The sequence below is a fragment of the Canis lupus genome, chromosome 30 (assembly GCF_011100685.1).
Source record: "Canis lupus familiaris isolate Mischka breed German Shepherd chromosome 30, alternate assembly UU_Cfam_GSD_1.0, whole genome shotgun sequence".
Taxonomy (NCBI): domain Eukaryota; kingdom Metazoa; phylum Chordata; class Mammalia; order Carnivora; family Canidae; genus Canis; species Canis lupus.
The window spans coordinates 6,948,672-6,969,546 of record NC_049251.1 but is presented as its reverse complement, the minus strand read 5'-3'; the positions used below and the strand labels follow the sequence as shown (position 1 = coordinate 6,969,546).

General features: G+C 40.0%; 1 long non-coding RNA gene across 31 annotated transcripts in view; it reads left to right on the top strand.

Moving 5' to 3' along the window:
• LOC102155895 overlaps window positions 1-20,875 on the top strand; it is a 648,303-nt gene that overhangs the window by 35,886 nt on the left and 591,542 nt on the right. For 30 of the 31 annotated variants that reach the window (XR_005381490.1, XR_005381486.1, XR_005381489.1 and 27 more), the window contains one exon: window positions 2,113-2,217. This is a non-coding gene — a long non-coding RNA (uncharacterized LOC102155895). Of the gene's footprint in view, window positions 1-1,696; window positions 1,774-2,112; window positions 2,218-20,875 lie in introns of all 31 variants that reach the window. The other variant, XR_005381481.1, reaches the window with a different exon arrangement.

Below are 20,875 nucleotides of genomic sequence, written 5' to 3'. Positions count from 1 at the left end.
GTGATAATGTAGAGGTTGGGTTAAAAGGACTTCAGTCTGGAAGCTGGGAGGGAGGATATTTGGAATTTGTTGCTGTGGTCGGTGTAAGAGATGTTGGTGGCCTCAACTGGGGCAGTGGATGATGCAATTTTCTACTGTATATATGTTTGTTCAGGGCTGCATTCATGTTTATTTCTTGGAAATACTTCAGGACAAAGTTCATTCATTACCATGGCTCACTCCAAGCATATTTACCAGTGTGGTACTTGAACAAAAGAAAAGGGTCTATCTAGGGGAAACAGTGTGGTTTGCATGTGAGTAGCCTTCGTGAGGAAGTTAGAAACTAAGGAAAGGTACTATTGTGAGTAAAATGAACTTCATTTCAGTATTACTTGATAACCTTGTTTAATGGTAAATTTAGAAATGGTTTCTTTGTAGAATCAGAATTCCCAAGGAGCTGGAAGCAAAAGCAGGACTCTTTGTAAACCCTAAACATGAAGGGCTGTATGTTCAAATTCTATACTGCCTAATTCTAGCATGCCTCATGGAAATGGGCCAAGTTAACTCTGCAATAGGGCAGATTTTATTTATTAGCATGACTCTTATCTTTAAAATTTACGTGAACTCTATAGAAAAGAACATAGTAGTCATTTCTCTTGGAACCAAATATGAATTTTTTAAGGGGAAACATATAAAACCCAGACACATCTTCTTAATAGTCAATAATCCAAGATATTAATCTAGTGACACTCTGGTTCCTTGAGAGGTTATTGGAGAGGACTAAAGTCCAAAAAGCCTTCTTTGTGACTCAAACAGGTTTTGTTATGATCACAATACCTAAATTCTCTCCCTTTGTTTTCATCCTGGCACCATATTTTCTCAGGACCTTTCAAAGATTTACTAAAATGTTATTGAGAAAGAGTCTTTTCATAGATAAGAAGAGCTTCAGAATTGGTGGTTTGAAAAAAGTCTTTATATATGGAAATCAGGACCTTGTGGACATTCCATTTTTTTGCTTTAAGTTCCAGGTTTTTTATCTGGTAACTGAGTTATTTATTTTCATTTTTTCTCTGGCATGTTTATGCCAAAATTGCAATATTGTAATTTTCTTAGTGTTGATTATGCAGAGCCACATTAACAATTTTTCAGAAGTTAGGAGGTCATTTTACAGCTCATCTCACTCTTGCCTTCTAGGAGTTACATTAGTCTGTCCCTCAAAAACCCTGAGATGGAAAACATGGCGGTTCTTTAGAACCTCTCCTTCATACAACTTTAGCTTCTTTGGAAGACTTGTACTGAACGTGATTAAGGGCCAGTGTTGTCGTGAATGTGGTCAACTAGAAAATTTCCTGATGTAAAGGAGATTGGGAAAAGTTGGCTGCCATTTCATGATTCAACCCACGATGCCTCATGAGCTGTCTCCTGGCAGCCATTCAACATTAGAGCTTTTGATAGAAGAAAATATACTCAAAACACGTCTCTCAAACTCATTAAGCTAGAAACATTGGCTATCAGAGTTTACAGGAAGCCTTTTGGATTTTTCACAGCAGAGGCTCAGTGACAGTGGTACGAGGCAAGATTTGAGTCACAGAGGAACTGTGGGATCAGGCAGTAATCTAGCTATAGGAAACCCATAATTCAAGGCAAGAACAGAACTTGCACTAAGATCAACTTGTGTTAAGCTGATGAACTCTTGAACTTCTCATTTTCCCTTTAGAGAGCGTTTGAACTGAGAGTCAGAAGTAGGTTTGACGCTACCAGTGGAGAGTAATGGCCCAGTGGTGAGGGTTAGAGGTAAATAAATCCGTATATCACTCTAATCAATGGGTTAACTTTTTTTTTTGGTGTGGACCTTTAGTAGCTGAAGAAGCCTATAGTGTCCTCAGGAAAATATAAAAAAAAATTTAAACTATGTAGAATTGCAAGGGAGACTTTTTTCATTGAAATACAGTTGTTAAAAAATATAATATAGCCATATATTTGCCCTTTGTTAATGTATTAAATAACATGACCTACCATTGGATTAATAATTTCAAAATAGGGATGCATAAAAATGATATTTTGAGACCTCTGTAGCAATTGTGATGTGATGCTTATATGTTTAAACTGTTTGAATGTTTCATGCATTCACAGAGGGAAGACAATGTAAAGACACTGGAGAAAGGTGGCCATCTACAAGCAAAGGAGGAAGCCTTAGAAGAAGCCCCACCAACAGCTTGATCCTGGGCTCCTAGAATTGTAAGAAAATAAATTTCTGTTGTTTAAGCCACCTCATCTGGTATTTTGTTATGGTGGCCTTAGGAAATTGATATGATTGATAATAACATTTTAGTGTTATCCTCATGGTTTCACTACTAAGCAGTCCTCAGGTCCCTTTCCTCAGTCCAGAAGATCAGGAAAATGGGAGAAATGACCTCCTATTTGTTAGAACAATGGATCTTTTTGGCTAGTGGTTCTTAAGTAGGATCTATGGATACACTTCAAGGATTCTTTCTCTCTCGTGTGTGTATTATTTCTTCATTTTTCTAGCAATAAGGTCTAGAACTTCCACAAGATTCTCAAAAATGTATGACTTCTCAAGAGTTTGTAACCACCATTTTAGAATTTGTTGTATATTCTGGTCTTTTCTACTTTGGCTCCAGCTGGACATAGAGTATACCTAAGGACTACTGCCCATACCTACAACTGAAATTGTACATTTATGCAGCAGTCATGACTGGGGCTGCCCACATGCTCTGAAAAATGTGGAAAATAAAATATAACATTATAAATAAAAAATATATAAATATAGAGACCAAAGTGAAGGCATTTATTTAGGTGTATGTTAGGAATATGGCATGGTGTTAGGTATAGACAAGTATAAGGATGCTTAAGAGAATATCCCTAACCTCATATGTTGGGAGAGCTTCAAACCTAGATATTTTCTGAGTTTCATAACCTGTGGTGTGTCCTGCCTCTTTTTAGCTAAAGCCAAACAGATAGCTCTGTTGTTCCTGACCCTGTGAACTGCCATGAGCTTGCCAAGCCTGTGGTCTCATGTGGGTCCATGGAGCTCCACCATTTTCATGGGAGTATCTTTGTATAGGCAGCCTCATAAATGGGTCTGCTCTCAGGAGAGAACTGGGAGAGAAAGGAGAGAGAGAAAAAAGAAAAAAAACCAACATGACAATACCAAGTGCTGATGAAGATATGGAGTAACTGGAACTCTCGTACATTTGCTTATAGAAATGCCAAACAATATAGCCACTCTGAAAAAAGTTTGTCAGTTTCTTATAAAATTGAACATATGTGCATCACATGGTCATCACTCCTAGGTGATTACACAATGGAAATGAAAACAGGTTTACATTAAACCTGTATGCTAATTTGTATTGAAGCTTTATTCATAATAGCCTGAAAAAATGCAAACCATCCAAATGTTTTTCAACTTGTGAATCTGATAAATAGTGTGGCATTCATAGATTGGGTTGGTACAGCAATAAAAAGAGTAAAAGTAAAAGTATATACCTGGAGTTAACATGGGGGCTAAAAAGGCATTAAAATGATTGAAGTGCTTGAAACAGGGCCAGGCATATAGTGTTTAGTAAACATTAACTACAGTGATGATAGTAAGACCGCACAATAGGCCTCATCACCAAGTACCTCTACCAACACACAGAATCGTGATAGAATTATGCAAATGAGAATGAAGTTTTTTTAGTCAGAAGTAGGTTTGACGCTACCAGTGGAGAGTAATGGCCCAGTGGTGAGGGTTAGAGGTAAATAAATCCATATATCACTCTAATCAATGGGTTAACTTTTTTTTGGTGTGGACCTTTAGTAGCTGAATTATGTGACATCTGGAACAGGTAAAATAGGGCCAGAGAGCAGTTGGTAGTTGCCAGATTAAGGGTAAGGGGAAGATGTGGCCACAAATGGGTGTTCCTAGGGAGTTTTTTTTAGGGGTATCCTGTTTTTGGTGCTGGTTACATGACTGAAGGCATTTGCCAAAACTCACAATTGTAAAGAGTTAATTCACTGTATGTAAAATTTGAAATTATAAGAGCAAATAAAAAGAGAGTAGCTGCTGGCTGGAGCAGAGCTTATTTCAGAGCCAAGAAGGGAGCTTGAGGTCACAAGGGGACATTTTACTCGCTACTGCATATTCCACTGACTTTCGCCAAACTCTTGGTGTGGACAGGCTGTGGGCAGAACATGGCCATTTTCAGGATGCAAGAGCCCTAAGGTTTGACTCAAGGAAGTAGAAATAGAGATAAATCTTGGGAAAGGGCAGCTGTGTTGAAGTGGACAAATTGGTATTCTCAGAATGATGCCGGGACTAAATATTTTGGCGTTACCTCGCCGGGAAAGAATAATGCAGATCAGGGCTCATGGTGTTCGGCCAAGAGATTTGAAAAGCTGCTGGAAGAATTTCCCAGCTTGGGCCTTTCTCCATGTCTGTCTTCTGTGCTAGCAATTCAATGCCTAAAGGCTGTCTGCAAAGAGAAACCAACTATTTGGGGGCAATTAGATTTTAGTCATTTTTGTAAGAGTTGATGGGTTCTGCTTTCACTCTTAAATGTCAGACAGGAGAGAACAAAGGGTTTAGCCTCAAGCTTACCAGTTTACAAGGCTTGTGACCTTGTGCCAGTTACTTACCTTCTGTGAGCTCCATTTCTTTTCTGGGATAGAAGGTTTTTTTGGAGATCAGAGATGAGGAAGAATAAATTGAGAATGAACTGTTCTCCCACCTTCTCTCCTTCTTCCTCTCCCTCCCTCCCTCCCTCACTTTGAAAGGGCTGGGAGAGTCATGGTCAGCCAGTGTTCATTAAGAGATCAGGGTCAGAATCATGTTCACAGTTACGTTCATGATATGGGATGGGAAATAGTGGTGAAGGAGGTCTCCAGAAAGACTGCCTACCTTAGCATGGCAGCATACTTCTTAGACAACCAGTGAGAAGTTCACCATAGCTCTTTTCAGTGGAAGGGTGGACAGGAATGAGAGCACCTGCTCTCTTCCCACTCCTGGGAGCAGAATACTCCTTTGCCTTTGGGTTTGGCAATATGTGGGCAGAGATAAGCCTCCATTTGCCTCCTGATCAAGCTTGAGGGCGTGAGTCTGGAAATCCCCATCCTGTGGGGAAGGTTGGAGTTTCCCTGGGTATAAGTGCAGGAATAGGGGGTGAGCAAGTGGATTCTGAGGAGAAGAAATGGGAGAGGGAGAGAGGGAGAGAGAGAACACACCATTGTGGGGTATGGTTCTTTCTGAACCCCTCATCTGTCTGTAAGCCTTTTCTTTGTGGGGTCAAAAGCAACAAATATGCTAGGAAAAGTGATAACCTCCATTCCCTTTATACTGAACTGCACAATATAGTGGTATAAGTGATCCTTCATTCTCATTTGCATAATTCTATCACGATTCTGTGTGTTGGTAGAGGTACTTGGTGATGAGGCCTATTGTGCGGTCTTACTATCATCACTGTAGTTAATGTTTACTAAACACTATATGCCTGGCCCTGTTTCAAGTACTTCAATCATTTTAATGCCTTTTTAGCCCCCATGTTAACTCCAGGTATATACTTTTATTTTAGAGATCAAGTGTGTGAGGCTCAGATGTATTAAGTACCTTGGCCTTGATTGGATCTAGGCCATTTGGATCTAGAGCCCATGCTGTCAATCACCTTCCCATACACATAACTCCCCCACCACCCCTACCCCACACAAGAAGCTGCAAGAATTAATTCTCAGAAGTTCTAGGTTATCAAGGAAGTCTGTTTGATCTTAAGACTGTTAGAATGGGTGCAGCAATAACTGATGGCTTGGAAGGGCACCTGCATGTCATTAGTGCTAGTATGATCAGTGTTGTCAATGTCACTAGCTCTGTGCTCCAGGGAAAGATGGCAGAGTCTTCACTCCTGGTGTTACTTTTGTGTTCTTTCCATGGCTGTAGCATAGTGAATTGTACTTTGGTTATTTTGGTTACCTAGAAAAACTGTCCATTAAACAGACTTAACTTGAAAACAAATTGAGAGAAAAAAATCTTGCTCGATATTGATGATCTGATGTAACAAATTCCACACCAACTGAAATGATCACCAATAAAACAGGAAGCCTGAAAAAGATCCCAAGGAGCCTTAATTAAGTCCTTGCTTCTATAGAAAAAAAAAGGCATTGATATGCTTAAAGTAATTCAAACCTCACATTTCTTATCAAGGTAAGATTCTTGGTGACTTCCTATCTTCCACCTACTCGTTCCCTCTCTGTCTGGGGTGTGCAGAGCAGTGGGCTTTTGGGGCACAGTCCATCCCTTCAGGAAGATACTAGAAGAATTCAATGATGAGTTCACTATGGATCAAGGCAAACAACAGGATAGGATTGAGTGCTCCAGGGTTCAATTCAAGGCCCTCCATTTCCAGGCTGGCCTGAAGTCTAAGTGTTGAGAGCTAGTCACCACCACCCTTGAATTTTCAGAGCTGTGAGGACAGAAGTCCTGTTGTGTGGTTTTGGGGAGGCTGCCGTTGGAGTCTTTCCCTCAGTTGTTTAAAATAGTGTTCAAGTTTGGCCCGGTTATCCTGATGGGTTAACACAGAGATGCAAGTCTTTTCTTCCACAATTGTTGACAAATGTTATATTGGTCATATATACTAAGAATCCTTTCATTTTTACCTATGTCTCAGGGCTTCTTTACTAATTATACATTAATCAAGCTGTTACGGGCTGCTGATATTTTCTATTCAAAATGCTATTATGTAAGAATTCTTGTTGACATGGAACATTTGACATTTTGCAAAGCTTCCACTGGACCTACCCACAAGGAGTTGAAATTTCCAGTTTTTTGGAAAGGCTGCCTTGTTCTCAGTGCATTATCAGTGATACTTTGATACTTTGAGTTGATTGGTCATGGTTTCCAGGTATTGCTCTTCTAGTATTAATGATTACATTAAAAGGTTTAAGGACATATGTTTATGTCTTGCAGTTTTTATATTGTTATCATTTTGATTTTTTCGTTTATCTTTTTTTTTTTTTTTCTGTTGAGATCTTTGCAATGATAAATGGAAATTAGTGGGATAGATGGAGTCCTGGGTAGTTTTGCTCTTTCTATAAGAACCACTGAGTCCAAATGAGGTTAAGAATCTAGTATAAAGTTATTTCCATTGATGCATTCCTGCCTTTCTAACCTCCTGGGCTTGCATTTGTGTGCTGCATGGCTAGGTCTATGAGTGCAAGGCCAGCAGGGCAGATCAGAACCATAGTCTTCTGCCAGCAAAAAACAAACAAACAAAAACCAAACAAACAAACCAGACCACCACCAAGGAATTCCAAGTACATGCCCTATTGCTACAGAATGGTGCTCTTTCAAATAAAAAGCAAGACCTTGAGATGACTTCCCCTTCAAAATCTGGAGATGCAGGTCCTACTGTTTATAAAGTAAAATCTAGGTTGTATACTTGAGATGAGACATATGAAGCTCTTCACAATACTAGTTAACTTTATTGCCTAGCAATAAAGCCTGCCACTCCCCCATTAGCTCAGTTTGGCTTGGGGGACTGCACCCGCACTCACACACATCACGCCCTGCCATCTCTGTGGCTCAGCTGAGGCTGTCATGTCAAAGTGGTAGTATATACCTCTTCCTCCATCTCCACACATGTGCCTGCATGTGCACACACACATGTGTATACTCCCCTCAACTATCAATAAAGACCTAGAGTAGCTTTTTGTGATTCTCTTGTAACTTTTACATCAGAGTAAATTTGGGGGTTCAGGAGACCTAATTTTGTTCTTAGTTCCATCCCACAATTGGATCAAGAGCCTCACTAAGTTTTTTTTATTGTAAAACAACAATGATCCCTTTTGTCAGATGAAGTTTATTAAATATTTGTGGGAATCTTCAGATTAAAGAATCACTTCAATGGGAAGAGTTTTGTGTAACATGACCAATGAGCCAAATCCTTTCTTGCATTTGATTCTGATTTATGTGTATTTGCATGTGTGTCTGGAAGAGAAAGGCCTAATGTGGAATTTATGTACGTTGTGTCATGCTTTCCTAGAAGCTCAGTCAAATGTATTCTGTGGTATTTACATTCTATTCTACACAATACAGAACTGCAGGGTTCAGTCAGTGACAACTTTCCAACAAGCAACAATTCTGGGAGAGACATTGTGTTAGGAAATGTAGAAGGTTGCATAGTAGTGCTATAAAGTTTGATTAGTCCATGTGGAACATTCTGTACTTTGCAAAAGGAGCAAGACATGTTTGTCTCAATTTCATTTAAAAGGCATTTTCTTCAGATTTATACACTGAACCATATGACTGATATATTTTTTCATAACTCTGTCACCACATGTGTTACCCATTATGGATTCAGAAGGCTGAAAACACCAAAGCCGATGTTGAGTCAGCAGAGGCCATTTGCAGATAGTAGGTTGTTTGAGTTATTCTATCTTTGGGGCTTCCTTCAACTCATCCTAACCAATCTGGGACAGGGTTCTGGTGCTCCTGGATAGGACTTTAGACTGCATCTCCTAGCTATTCCTTTAGGGCCTTTCTATTAGGATCTCATATTAGTGGGCATCCTTTTATTGACTAGGAAAAAAAAACTTTTTATTTATTTTTATTTATTTATTTTATTTTTATTTTTTAAAGATTTTATTTATTTATTCATGACAGACACACACACACAGAGAGAGAGAGAGAGAGAGAGAGAGAGAGAGGGGCAGAGACACAGGCAGAGGGAAAAGCAGGCTCCACGCAGGGAGCCCAATGTGGAACTCTATCCCGAGTCTCCAGGATCATACCCCGGGCCGAAGGCAGTGCCAAACCACTAGGCCATTGGGGCTGCCCCCCCAAAAAAATGGTTTTTAGAGGAAGAGTTTGAGATATTTCTTTATTTAAGAAACATTTATGTGTCTAATATGTCTAGTAAGTACAGGGATATAATGATAAAAAAGAAGAAATCTTTATTTTTCAAGAGCCTCCTGTATGCTCCCAAGAGTTGAGAGTACAGTGTGGAGAGAGCCATACATGGGTCTGGATGGGATGTCCTGGGGATTTACAAGTAAGATGGTGCTAGGAAAGGCTCATGGAGGAGGTTAACATTTGAGTTGAGTCTTAAAGGATAAATAAGTATTTCCCTAGTTTCAACCTTATAGATACAAGCAAAGGATTACCTTGTTTCATTGTAGACAAAATAAATCAACATATCAAAAAAAAAATCTAATGTATTTGGCAGAGGACCAAAAAATCATATTTATTGGGTACTTCTAATTCAGTTGTCAGATATAAACTCTCTTCATTACAGTTATAAGCAAATACTGATAGGACATGATATTTGGTTACCCACCTAAGAATTCACCCAAAATAGGATAACAAAGACGACATGCTAGATTTCAGGACCTGCGAAATGGCTTTTAGCAGAATATTCTGCAGAACAGGCAGTCATCACTGCATGACTGTGATATGTATGGATTTCAGATATGATGGTTTACTTAAATCACACCAGTCCCCCAACCACACAGTTCAAATTTCAGTTATAGTATTAATTGAGTATTTGCATAAAGTACAAATGTTGCTGCCACCTTTTCAGTTTATAGAGGACTATGTAAATAACAGATGCACTTCACAATAAGTGACCAATCATGTTGCCTCCTTGTCACTTGGTCATGAAATGACACTTTACAAAAATCAATCACTGAAGGGAGACTGTTGGCTAACAAAGATAAAAAGACAGAAAAGAACAAAATTCAATAATGCTGCAAGTGAAATGTGTATCCATAATGGAGTTACAGAAGAAAAGCTGGCTATGGATTGTTGAGCCTGCCTCTAAGACACTCTAGAAATGCAGCCAGAGGAACTTAGTGAAGATGAACTTGCAAACATAAAGGAACAAAGTATTTGAGACAAAAAGCATGAAGATGACCTACAGGAAGTGATGCCAGCAAAAAATCTTCACGTTAAAGGAACTCTTGGAGGTATTTTGCAACACTGAAACCAAAGCACAAAGGGTAAAATGTTGGAAGATGACTCAAAATTAGAAAAGAGTGTGACAACTTCAAAGCACAGACAAGACCCTTACTTTGTAGTTATACTATGAGGAAAAAGAAAGCAAGACCTGTTCAAACTCCTGTTCAAACTCCTGTTCAAACTCCTGTTCAAACTCCTGTTGATAAGTTGCTTCTTACAAGTAAAGAAAATATTTTAATTTTCAATGTTTCTAATTTTAAAGTTATGATAAATCTATTTTATTTATTTATTTATTTAAAGATTTTATTTATTTATTCATAGAGACAGACAGAGAGAGAGAGAGAGAGAGAGGCAGAGACACAGGCAGAGAGAGAAGCAGGCTCCATGCAGGGAGCCTGACGTGGGACTCGATCCAGGGTCTCCAGGATCACGCCCTGGGCTGCATGTGGCGCTAAACCACTGCGCCACCAGGGCTGCACTGATATATATATATTTTAAAGATTTTATTTATTCATTTGTGAGAGACCGGGAAAGACAAAGACATAGGCAGAGGGAGAAGCAGGCTCCCTGTGGGGAACCCGATGTGGGACTCTGTCCCAGGACCCCGGGATCACAACCTGAGCCAAAGGCAGATGCTCAACCACTGAGCCACCCAGGCGTCCCTAAGTTATGATATATTTAATAAATATTAGTTTTGCTATTTCCCCCATTTTTCTATACATTTATAACCAACAAATCTTTTCAAGTTTTGAGAGAAATTTTTAAAGGCCATGGAATAATTGTAATTTTCCCCATTGATTACTCAGACCACTTTGCATGGTTTCAGCTTGCGTAGCCATTTTTATAGTTCGTTGCCACCACAGAAAGCAGGAACTTCCTGTACTTTGAAAATACCGAAGACACTCCTATGGGCCAGTAGAAGTCTTTGGCAAGGGAATGTATGAATCTGCTCCTATTGTCAAATCCATTCTTAAAATGAACCTTCTAGCTGTTTAAATAAGGTGCTTTGCTTTCACATTTCAGAATGTTTTCATTTTGTGGCAGGAAGGAGCTTCTTGAATGCAACACTAGTCTTAATGTATGTGCATTTTGTAGCATGGACTGTTTTAATCTTTCTGGTCTCCTAAAGACTATCCTAGTTGCTATTTAGACCTGATATCAGAGTTCACCTTCATGAAAGGCAGTTATGTTGTGCCCTTTGAGTAGAGGAAAGTTCACAATGAAATTTGCTTTTTAATCGTAGGCCATGTACTGATGGGGTCACCAGGTTAGTGAAGGCTGTAGTAAGAAACATCAGCTTTTGCCTGCTTGGGGTCCATTTCTTTTTTTTTTTTTTTAATAAACTTATTTTTTATTGGTGTTCAATTTGCCAACATACAGAATAACATCCAGTGCTCATCCCGTCAAGTGCCCCCCTCAGTGCCCGTCACCCATTCACCCCCACCTCCTGCACTCCTCCCCTTCCACCACCCCTAGTTCGTTTCCCAGAGTTAGGAGTCTTTATGTTCTGTCTCCCTTTCTGATATTTCCCACACACTTCTTCTCCCTTCCCTTATATTCCCTTTCACTATTATTTATATTCTCGGGGTCCATTCCTAAGCTCGACACAGGGCTCAATCCCAGAACCCTGGGATCGTGACCTGAGCTGAAGGCAAATGCTCAACCGACTGAGCCACCCAGTCACTCCTAGGTAGGAAACTCTTAAGGGGCTTCACACTTCCATAGTCATTTTCCCTGGAGTTCAAGTATTGAATAGTGTGACTGTTGTAGCCGACTGTCCTCAAGCAGATGTACCCTGAAATGCTATTCATTAATTCTTTTCCTTATATCTCCAGAGCTGTCTTAATTTCTATTCTTTTAATTTTTCCTTTAATTTTGGAGGCTACATGCAGTTTTCCAATATATTTCCTTTTTTTCTTGCCCAAGTTAGCCAGAATTCTTTCTTTGCTTATTTAAGAAATGTAAACTGTGTTTTGCTCTTAAATTGAACCTTGTTAAAAAGTAAAGACAAAGTTTAAAACCTTCCTGTAGAAAAATAATCATGAGATGCATTCCAAATATTAGCAAATCAAAGACACCTGGATCAATTAATTCAATAGATTTCTCCTTTCTCCAAATGGAGAATTTTGTTGCAGTAGCCCCAAATGCACAAAAAGGTAACTAGATATAAAAAATGACAGCATATCAGAGATCATTATTTTGTTCACCGAAGGTTCAAGTGAGAAGAGAAGGGAACATTTTACCACAGTTTTGTTTACTTATTAAATTACTTGTTTTGACTTACTATGTAATAGGTACTGTTCTAGGCACTTGGGATGGATCAGTCAACAAAACAGAAAATCTCTTCCCTCTTGAAGCTCCCATGCAGCGGGGAGAAACCTAAAGGGGACTCTTCTTAGCCATTATTATTGGGACCTAGGGACTATTAGGTATAATGTTCAGATCAAATAAAATTCTGACTTTTTGTCTCAAATAGAAATCAAACCCAAACTAATAGTTTTCAGAAGTGCTAAATTATTTTCATATTTCTGGCTCCTCTAGTTATTTTCCTTTTTGTCAGTCATGACCAGAATTGGAAGACAAGCATGTCTAGGCTGGGTGAATTTAGAATCTCACCACGAGACTCAACAGTGCCTGGTGCCTGGAGTTTGGCATAAGACCCTCTGCACTCTTGTTGCTCAATAAGCATAGGACGATGGATATTTCTGATCTGAAGCTGGATTTCTCAATAGAAGATGAGAGTGATCCTGCCCTGGGGGGAGGAAAACTCTTTTGCCCTCTCTCCCTCCCCCAGCTTCTGGAATGAGAAGAAAATTACTATGGAAATGAATATCCAGAAAACATTCACTGGCTCAATTTCATGATATTGAAGGTGAAGGAATGGGTCCTTTGGCAAACCTTGTGAATTCTAGCATCTCTTACTGCATTTGGCCAGTTACCATTGTTATTCAAAGGAAAATTCAATACAAACAACTTTCTTTTTCAAGGCTGCCAGTCAAACTCCATTACGAATCTCTAAAGAAGTAAACTTGAAAACAACACATTGTCCTGCTTATAGGATCATTATTTGGGATCTGTTCAGTAGAAACTGTGACATCTAATAGACGAGGCATGATATTGGAAATCCGTGAACACTGTGACCAGTTGGAAATAGGAGACAGAAGGGAATCAGCAGGTGTTTACTCTATTTGTTCTTCTGATGGACAGGTCAGAGGCACTGTTTTTTATATAGCATGTCTGTGGATGTCCTGCATGGCTGTATGATTGTGTCTGTTCATGAAGCAGTAGCCAGCTCAGCACCCATTACCTTGTAATGGCTTTCCACTCTTCCATATCTCACTTCTCTTTCCCTCCATCCTTACTCTCTTAGAATTGCATCTTCCAAAAACCATTAGCCACCTAAGTCTTGCTTCAGGTACTGTTTCTAGAATACCCAAGTTATGGGAGGAGGTGATCTATTTTTCTTAAATGGATAGCCCTTTGTCTTCAATACTATTTACTGAATAATCCATCTTTCCTCATATACACACACCTGGCACTATTTCTGGACTCTATTCTGTTCCATTGATTCATTTGTCTTTCTCTACACTATTATCAAACTTTTGATTCCCATGAACTTAGATTTTAATATCTGGTAGGTTCTAAACAATCCTTAATTATCCTGAGCTTTTTTCCTTCCCTCATGTGCTGTCTTACCTCTGCTTCAATTTTGGTCTGTGTTTGAGTACTATTTTTTTCTGATCATGGAGTCTGTTACTGGCTCCTCTGATCTACTGCCAGCATTTCAGCCAGCCTCATCTTTGAATCCAAAATTCATTGTGATTTGAATATTATAATATTAATTGGTAATGGCAAAGACTCTGCTAGTAATCCTTGATATCTAGTCCCTTCTCTTTTCCATGGTGAGAGAACCTCTGACTTTTGACTATACATGGCCTTTAGGATAGTGATGTCATTTCCTAGACTCCCTCATATCTAGATTTGGCCATGTTACTAAATTCTGTTCGGTGGGATATATGCAGAAATGTCCCGTAGAAGCTTCTGATAAACTTAAGAGATAGTGTGGAAGCCCTTTGCCTCTACCTCTTCATTATCCTTTCTTCCACCCTCCTGCCTGGAATGTACCAGCCACCATCTTGGTCCATGAGGTTGAGGCCAGGCACAGAGGAGCAACAATGTAGTAGGGACTTGAGTCTAAGCTTGTGGAGAAATAGCCCTGCCCCAGACCTCTTATACTGAGACATAAATCAACTTTTATATTGTTTAATACATTCTTTTTTTTTTGTTTGTTTAATACATTCTTATTTAGGATTTTTTGCTATTCACAAACTGCATCTGAGCTAATATGTTGGAAAAATGAGATGAAGACTGTAGGGCAAAAGGAGGGTATTGGTCAGAGATATAAATTAGAGGTTTCTCTCATCCTATTCAGAATTTTAGACATCTTAAAGAAACTTCCAGTTTTGGTTTGATAGGACCCTTGTGAACTTTGGGCACATCATTTGATAGATAAATCAAGTGATCGGAAGGCTTAGACAGAGTCAGTCAGAACTTACTATAGCTCAAAACCTTAAGCATCTCCACCCCGTCCTGAATTGCCTTAAAGTTCCACAGAAATCACTTTTTTTTTTTTTTTACACGGTTTCTTGAAAAGGAGGCATGAAAATAAAGAAGATGTTTTCTGGTTATATTATTAAAGAGTTCTTAAGAAGCTCTTTTGGGTGATACTGGTTGAAAAATTCTATAATTCTGTTGTTGAAGGACATGCATGCTTGGTCACTGAAAAATGGAAAGAAAGCATGTTAATGAGAATTATCTCATTATTATAAAATCAGGACTCTTTTCTTTTGCCTCTATGTGTTGTCATGTCACAAATGAGCCCTGTTTTCCACGTGTGGTGCTTGGCTCACTAATGAGTCAGCATTAGCTGGTGTAGGCCTTCCTCTGGAAAGCTCAGAAAACCTCTGACAGATGTGATGGGCTTTGTCTAGTGGAGGGGAAAAAATCCTGGCTCTAGGGTTAAGGATAAGGAAGTTTATGTCTCTTCTTTGGAGAATATGCTTATATAGACTCCCCTAAGGTCCTTCATCTCCCATGTACCTACAGATTTGGTTACACAGAAGATTCCAGGAAGCCAGAGCTAAATATTTTTTTGTTTCATAATGACCATGAAAGTGAAAATATTGGAGCCAGGGGAGAAAGGAGGACAAAGCTCCATTTCTGTGGGCTCTCTGGAGAGATCAATTATATAATGCTTGTTTTAGTGGTTATTTTTCTTGTCTTCTAATAAAAGACTGCTGGATAAGAAGGAAGTTATCAAATTAAAATAGGGCAGGCAATCACTATTTGGAGAGTGGTAGTCAAGAGGGAAAGCATTCCTGATTTAGCTTCCACCCCATCCCCTCTTCTGGTCAGGCTGCACTCTCCAGGACCTTGAGATTAAGCTGTTGCTCCTAAAACACTCTTCAGTTGTGGAAACTGAGAAGGTTAGTTCATCAATAGATGATCACAGTGAGGGATTGACTGTGTAGTGTAGGAGTTCAGGGCCTGTGGGAGTTGAATCCAAGACAGGTACATTTTGAAGAGTCTTTAGGGGCAGGAAATTTGGAGACCAGGTCACTGTTGGGTTAGGGCAGAGGAAGGCCAGGACAGGGTCCATCTAATGGGCAGAGAGCCGAGGGCAGGGTGAGTAGTAAGGCACAAAAATGGTGAGATGGGGACGGTCAAAGGCAAACATAATTTTGTATCAAGGTAGCTTTATATTCAATACTTAAATGAGAAAGCATATTTCTAAACACCTGGACTTTCATTGACTAATTCACACTTTTAAAATGATGGGCTTTGGAGACATCAGAGATATTTTTATTTTTTTCTTACTTATGGAGATCAGATGCAGAACTTTAGAAAACAGATGAGAAACAAGGGAGCTGGAAAAATTTGTGTTTGTGTGTGAGGAGATCCCAGCTTGATCTTAAGCTGTGTTTACTCCTTAGGGACATGTTGGGATTCTTGGTGGGGGAGAACCTGCAGAAATGTATTTGCATGAATGCCGGAAAGAACGTCCTGGGAGAAAACTCATCCTAAAGGAAGAAACAGCATTTGATTTAGTCTATTGGCCATCAGAGGGGAGAAGGAGACTTTTGGGCAATTCATATCATGTGTTTTTTTTTTTTTTTCCCTGGGCCACCCTCTCATGGAGTGCTGTCTGTGTCCAGGAGAATGGGATGGAGGGTGAAAACTGAATCTTTCATGAAACTCTAAGACATTTTTGCATAACCATATTGTGATGGTATCAGCTGGGTAAGGAGAGTCCAGAACAGAGGTATAGGTCCCTCTTCTGCATGGAACACAGTGGCTTTGGTGGACTGAGGACTCTAGAGGACACACTTTGGAAACTTTAGGATGTCAACATTTTGGCCCCAACAGAGCTCAGAGTGAGGAGGTGGTCTTCCAGAGAAGTGGCTGCAGTGTTCTGTGGAAACCAAAGAGCCAAAGAACATACAGAAGAACCCAACAGATGGGCCTGAGTGGAAAAGAAGTAGAAGAAAATTAGGACATGTCTCATGGCAGAAGACCTGACTTGATTGTGAGCAGAAAAAGATTGCTGGGACCCCTTTGTTCTTCTTGGGGGGAGGATATCAAATATATTAGTGATGCAGAGGTCCATGAAGCATAGGACATGTGTGTGTGTGTGTGTGTGTGTGTGTTAAGAAAGAAAGAAGAGATTTTGTTTTCAGTTTTCCTTTGAGTCTGGTAATTTCTCATACTTTCCCATTCCAACCCACTTTTATCAGTTCCAGTTGCTCATCATGACAGTGACCGTCAAGTATTATCTATTAGGAAGTGATGGGAGAATTCCTTCTTAGTGAGAGAGTAGTTGACTCTCCAGTGGAATGTACATGACCAGAAAAACCTCTCTGATATTTCTGTTAAATGTCCTACTTCTTGGTGTGTGTTCTGTCTCATTGTAAGGTTGTTAATTATTAAAAGTACTTGGGATTCTTCCTATTTCCAGAAGACTTCCTGGGCTGTAGAGTTATCAGGCCCATCTCCATAGGCATAGGTCCTGAGTAACTCCTTAGAGTTATTTTATTTATTTATTCTTGAGAGACAGAGAGAGAGAGAAAGGCAGAGACACAGGCAGAGGGAGAAGCAGGCTCCATGCAAGGAGCCCGACGTGGGACTCGATCCCCGGTCTCCAGGATCATGCCCTGGGCGGAAGGCGGCGCTAAACCACTGAGCCACCCAGGCTCCCTTTTATTATTTTTTTTTATTTTTATTTTTTTTTCAGGATCTGTCTTAATGGAGTTTGGTGCTCCCATTGGAATGTGCATCCAGTGCTGGAACAAGGCACTCTGCTCTTGGCTCACTGTCCTCTGGGAAAGCAGGAACCGTCCTCTCCACTGAGACCTGAAATGTCAACATGATGGGCAGATTGGGATGAAGCTGGGCTCCTGGCAACCAGTAGCTGCAACAGAACAAAATAACTTCAATAAGTAAAGAGAGATAAGAGGACAAAACTGATGCCATTTTCCCAGCTGCCACTGATGGCTTTGGAGAAAAAGTCTCAAAAATTCCTGGGCTCTTACCTCTTCAGCAATTTTTTTGAGGTTGGAAGCTGTCTTCCCTCAGAGGGATACTTTAGGGTCTCACAGGGCTTGGGCCAGTGGGGAGGTATTTGTGTTGGAAGCAACACTTGCAAAAGGGGTTTTCAGAATATTATCTATAGACTGCCTGCACCATCCGATATAGTTCTTCAAAAGGAAGATGCCTGAGCCTCTCATACCTAATGAATCAGGTGTTTGGGTTTGACACCCAGGAATCTGCATTTCAACAAAGTCTAGGTGATTATTCTGTTAGGATTTGGAAACCGTTTGTATATGTTCATAACACTCACAGGTGAGCGCTTGTCAGGTGTTAGGCATGGAAGTGCTTCCCATGTGATCTCATCTGAGCCTCGGAAAAGATCATGTGCGGCAGCTATTATTTTGTAAATGAGGACACGGATGCCTAAAGAGGTTGTGTAACTCATTCTAGCTGGGTCACACACTTGGAAGTGGTAGAGGCAGAATTTGAACCCACATCTCCTGCCATCCAGAAAACATTGCATCATTAGCAGAAACATTAAAGAGCATGACAGCCAAGTGTGGAAAGCCAAAGTGAGTCCAAATAAGCAGACTTTGAGGAAAGAGCGAAAGACATGCACAGTGGGACAGGTGCTCTGCCTTTATGAAATGGTTTTAAAAAGTCAAGGACCTTATTCAGTTACTTTTTTCTAGTTGAACTAAAATCGTCATGGTGGCATCATGTGCCTGGCTGGCTGTGTGCAGAAGAATGCCTGATACTTTCTGGCCTTGGGGATCTCTGAGGAAGAGGGTGAGGAGACCAGGGACCCCACTGGATAAATGGGGTAACAGAGCCTCAGCTGAGTGTGAGCCTATCTGCGTGTCAGAATAATACTCAGCTGAGTATTATTCACTAGGGTCTCCACAAACCCAGAGGCCCTCATATCCTGTGTTTTTGAGACACTTCCCTGTCATGATATTATAGGCCCAGATTCCCAGTGACTGGGATTTGTGGCATGTTTGAGGTTTCATTTTTTTCTAGACCTAGATTGGCATTAATCCTACATCCTGAGTAGAGTTATTAACCACCACACTGGAGTGAGAACCTGAGCTTGGGGGATCAAGTTTGGGCTGAAGTCTAGGGTCATTTTGGGATCACTGTTCTTTATATTTTCTCTGGCCCTGTTTTTTGTTGCCATCGATATCATTTTGGGAAATGGTTAGTTATTAAATGTTGAATAGTAAAGGGGGAGCTATCAAAAGAGGCAGCCTGTTTTCTCCTCCCTCTTTCCTATCTTTTCTTTCCTTCTCCCATTTCCCCCTCTGCCAAAAAAATGATATTAACTGTTATTTTCCTACAGTTTCATGCCATAATCTTGACTTTTGACAAGGCAGCTGGATATCAAGTTTGTCAGCAATGAAACAGTTTCTTTTTAGAGTTTCATTTCTGATTCATCTGAGAGAAATTTAAAAACAAATGAAAAGAAACCATCTTCTCAATATTGTGACATCTCCCTTAGGTCCTGCATACCTGGGATGAAACTGAGTACTGAATGCAGTAGATCGTAGTGATCTCCACTCCATTATCATTAGTGGGTATAGGTTAGAGGCCCAAGATAATAGGGTGTGTTGGATACCTGAAGCACTTTTCTCATCACATCAGGAATCTCAAAGGTGCGTGAAGTGTATGCGTGTGCACACACCCTCACACACCCACACACAAATATTTGAATGATCCAAGTCCTAGGAAGAAGGAAGGAAAAAGCAAATTTGGAGATTTGTATCCCTCTTACCCCATGCCCTATGTGAAAATACACAGGTGAATTCTTTATATCACTTTGTGGAATCCTGTTTTGTGCATCCTGTGTATTATGATTCTGCCAAATAGAATCTCCAGGTGTTTTCATGTTGAACTTTTCCCCCCTTTCTTGTCCTCTTTATAGAAATGGTTTACTATCTCAAATGTTTATGAAGATTATTTTGCAGTGAGAGGTGCTTAGGCTCTGCCTACCAGGTCAGTAGGTAACCATTGCCTACTGGATGTGACAAACCTCAGACGCTGCCTGTGATCGTTTAGAAATTCCATATGGCCCTTCCTAAACTGGGAGTTGGGGAACTCATGCTACAAGATGGACTCCGACATTAGCTTGTGGTGCCAGCTTAAACAAGCATGTTTCCCTCTCTGGGACTTAGTTTCTCCCATTGTTTTCCAGTGTCTTACACTCTCACACAACTGCCAGAGTAAGTTTTCTGAAACAGCCAGAATCACATCAGCTCTTTCTTCAGTAGCTACTCGTGGCCTACAATAGTGGCTTTCAAACCCTGGGTGTGACTCTGAATCAACAGCAAAGCAAATCACAATTTCTGAGCATGGAGCTTGGGACTCTAAATTTGCTAAAAAATATTTTAGACCCTTGGATCCCTGTATCCTAAGGATATTCAAATCCCTTCACAATCTGACTGCAGATTCCCATTCTCACCCCATATCCTTCAGAGTCCCCTCTGGGAGCTATGTTCTTGCTTAACAGTCCTGCTTTTTCTTCAAAGCGACCTGTTTTCAGACCACACCCACCATGTGCTTGGTTGAGCCCTGCCACCCTTCTTCATCCAAGCCCCCAATATAGACCAGCTTACACAGGACTTCCCCACCTCCCAGAGGGAGAGTAGGAAACTGCATCCTGCATCCCTGGAGCACTTTGTATTCATATTTTTATTATAAGTAGTATTTCAGCAAATATTCATTTCTATGCCTATTTCCCATGAATTTTTCCATCTATTTCCCTGTTGATGTCTATGGGAATCTCCTTGGGAATAAAAACAGTATCTTAAACAATATTGTGCACCTTGCACTCTGTAGCACCTTCATGTTGCCTTAATATTACAACTGTAGTTTGTACCATGTGGAGGTTCTTCCTCATTGCTCTTCTTTCATAATTATCTTAGTTACCACATGTATTTTTCCCAAGTGAACTTCATTTTCACTAAAATTCAACACAATAACCACAGTAGAAACAGCAAAGAACAATTCAAAAACAATAACAGCAAGAAGAAACTTGGTAGGGTTTGGGTGGAATTGTGTAATATTTATAGACCAGCTTATAAATAATTGGCACGACTTTGACATTAAGTTGCTCCATCTGTGAATAATGCATGCTTATGCATGCTCATTCTCTTTGGTAATTTACAGTTTTGTTTCTTTGAAGTACAGATGCTTTACGTTTCCTGATGCATTTATTCTTAGTTTATGACTATTTTAATGGACTTGCCTAAGTTTTATCTTATATCAGGGGGCTATTTCATTTGTTCTATTTTTTAACAGGACAAATTCAGGAAATCTCATTGGTTCAAATGTCCTTTCAGTTGGTTATCATGAATATTCCAAATGGAT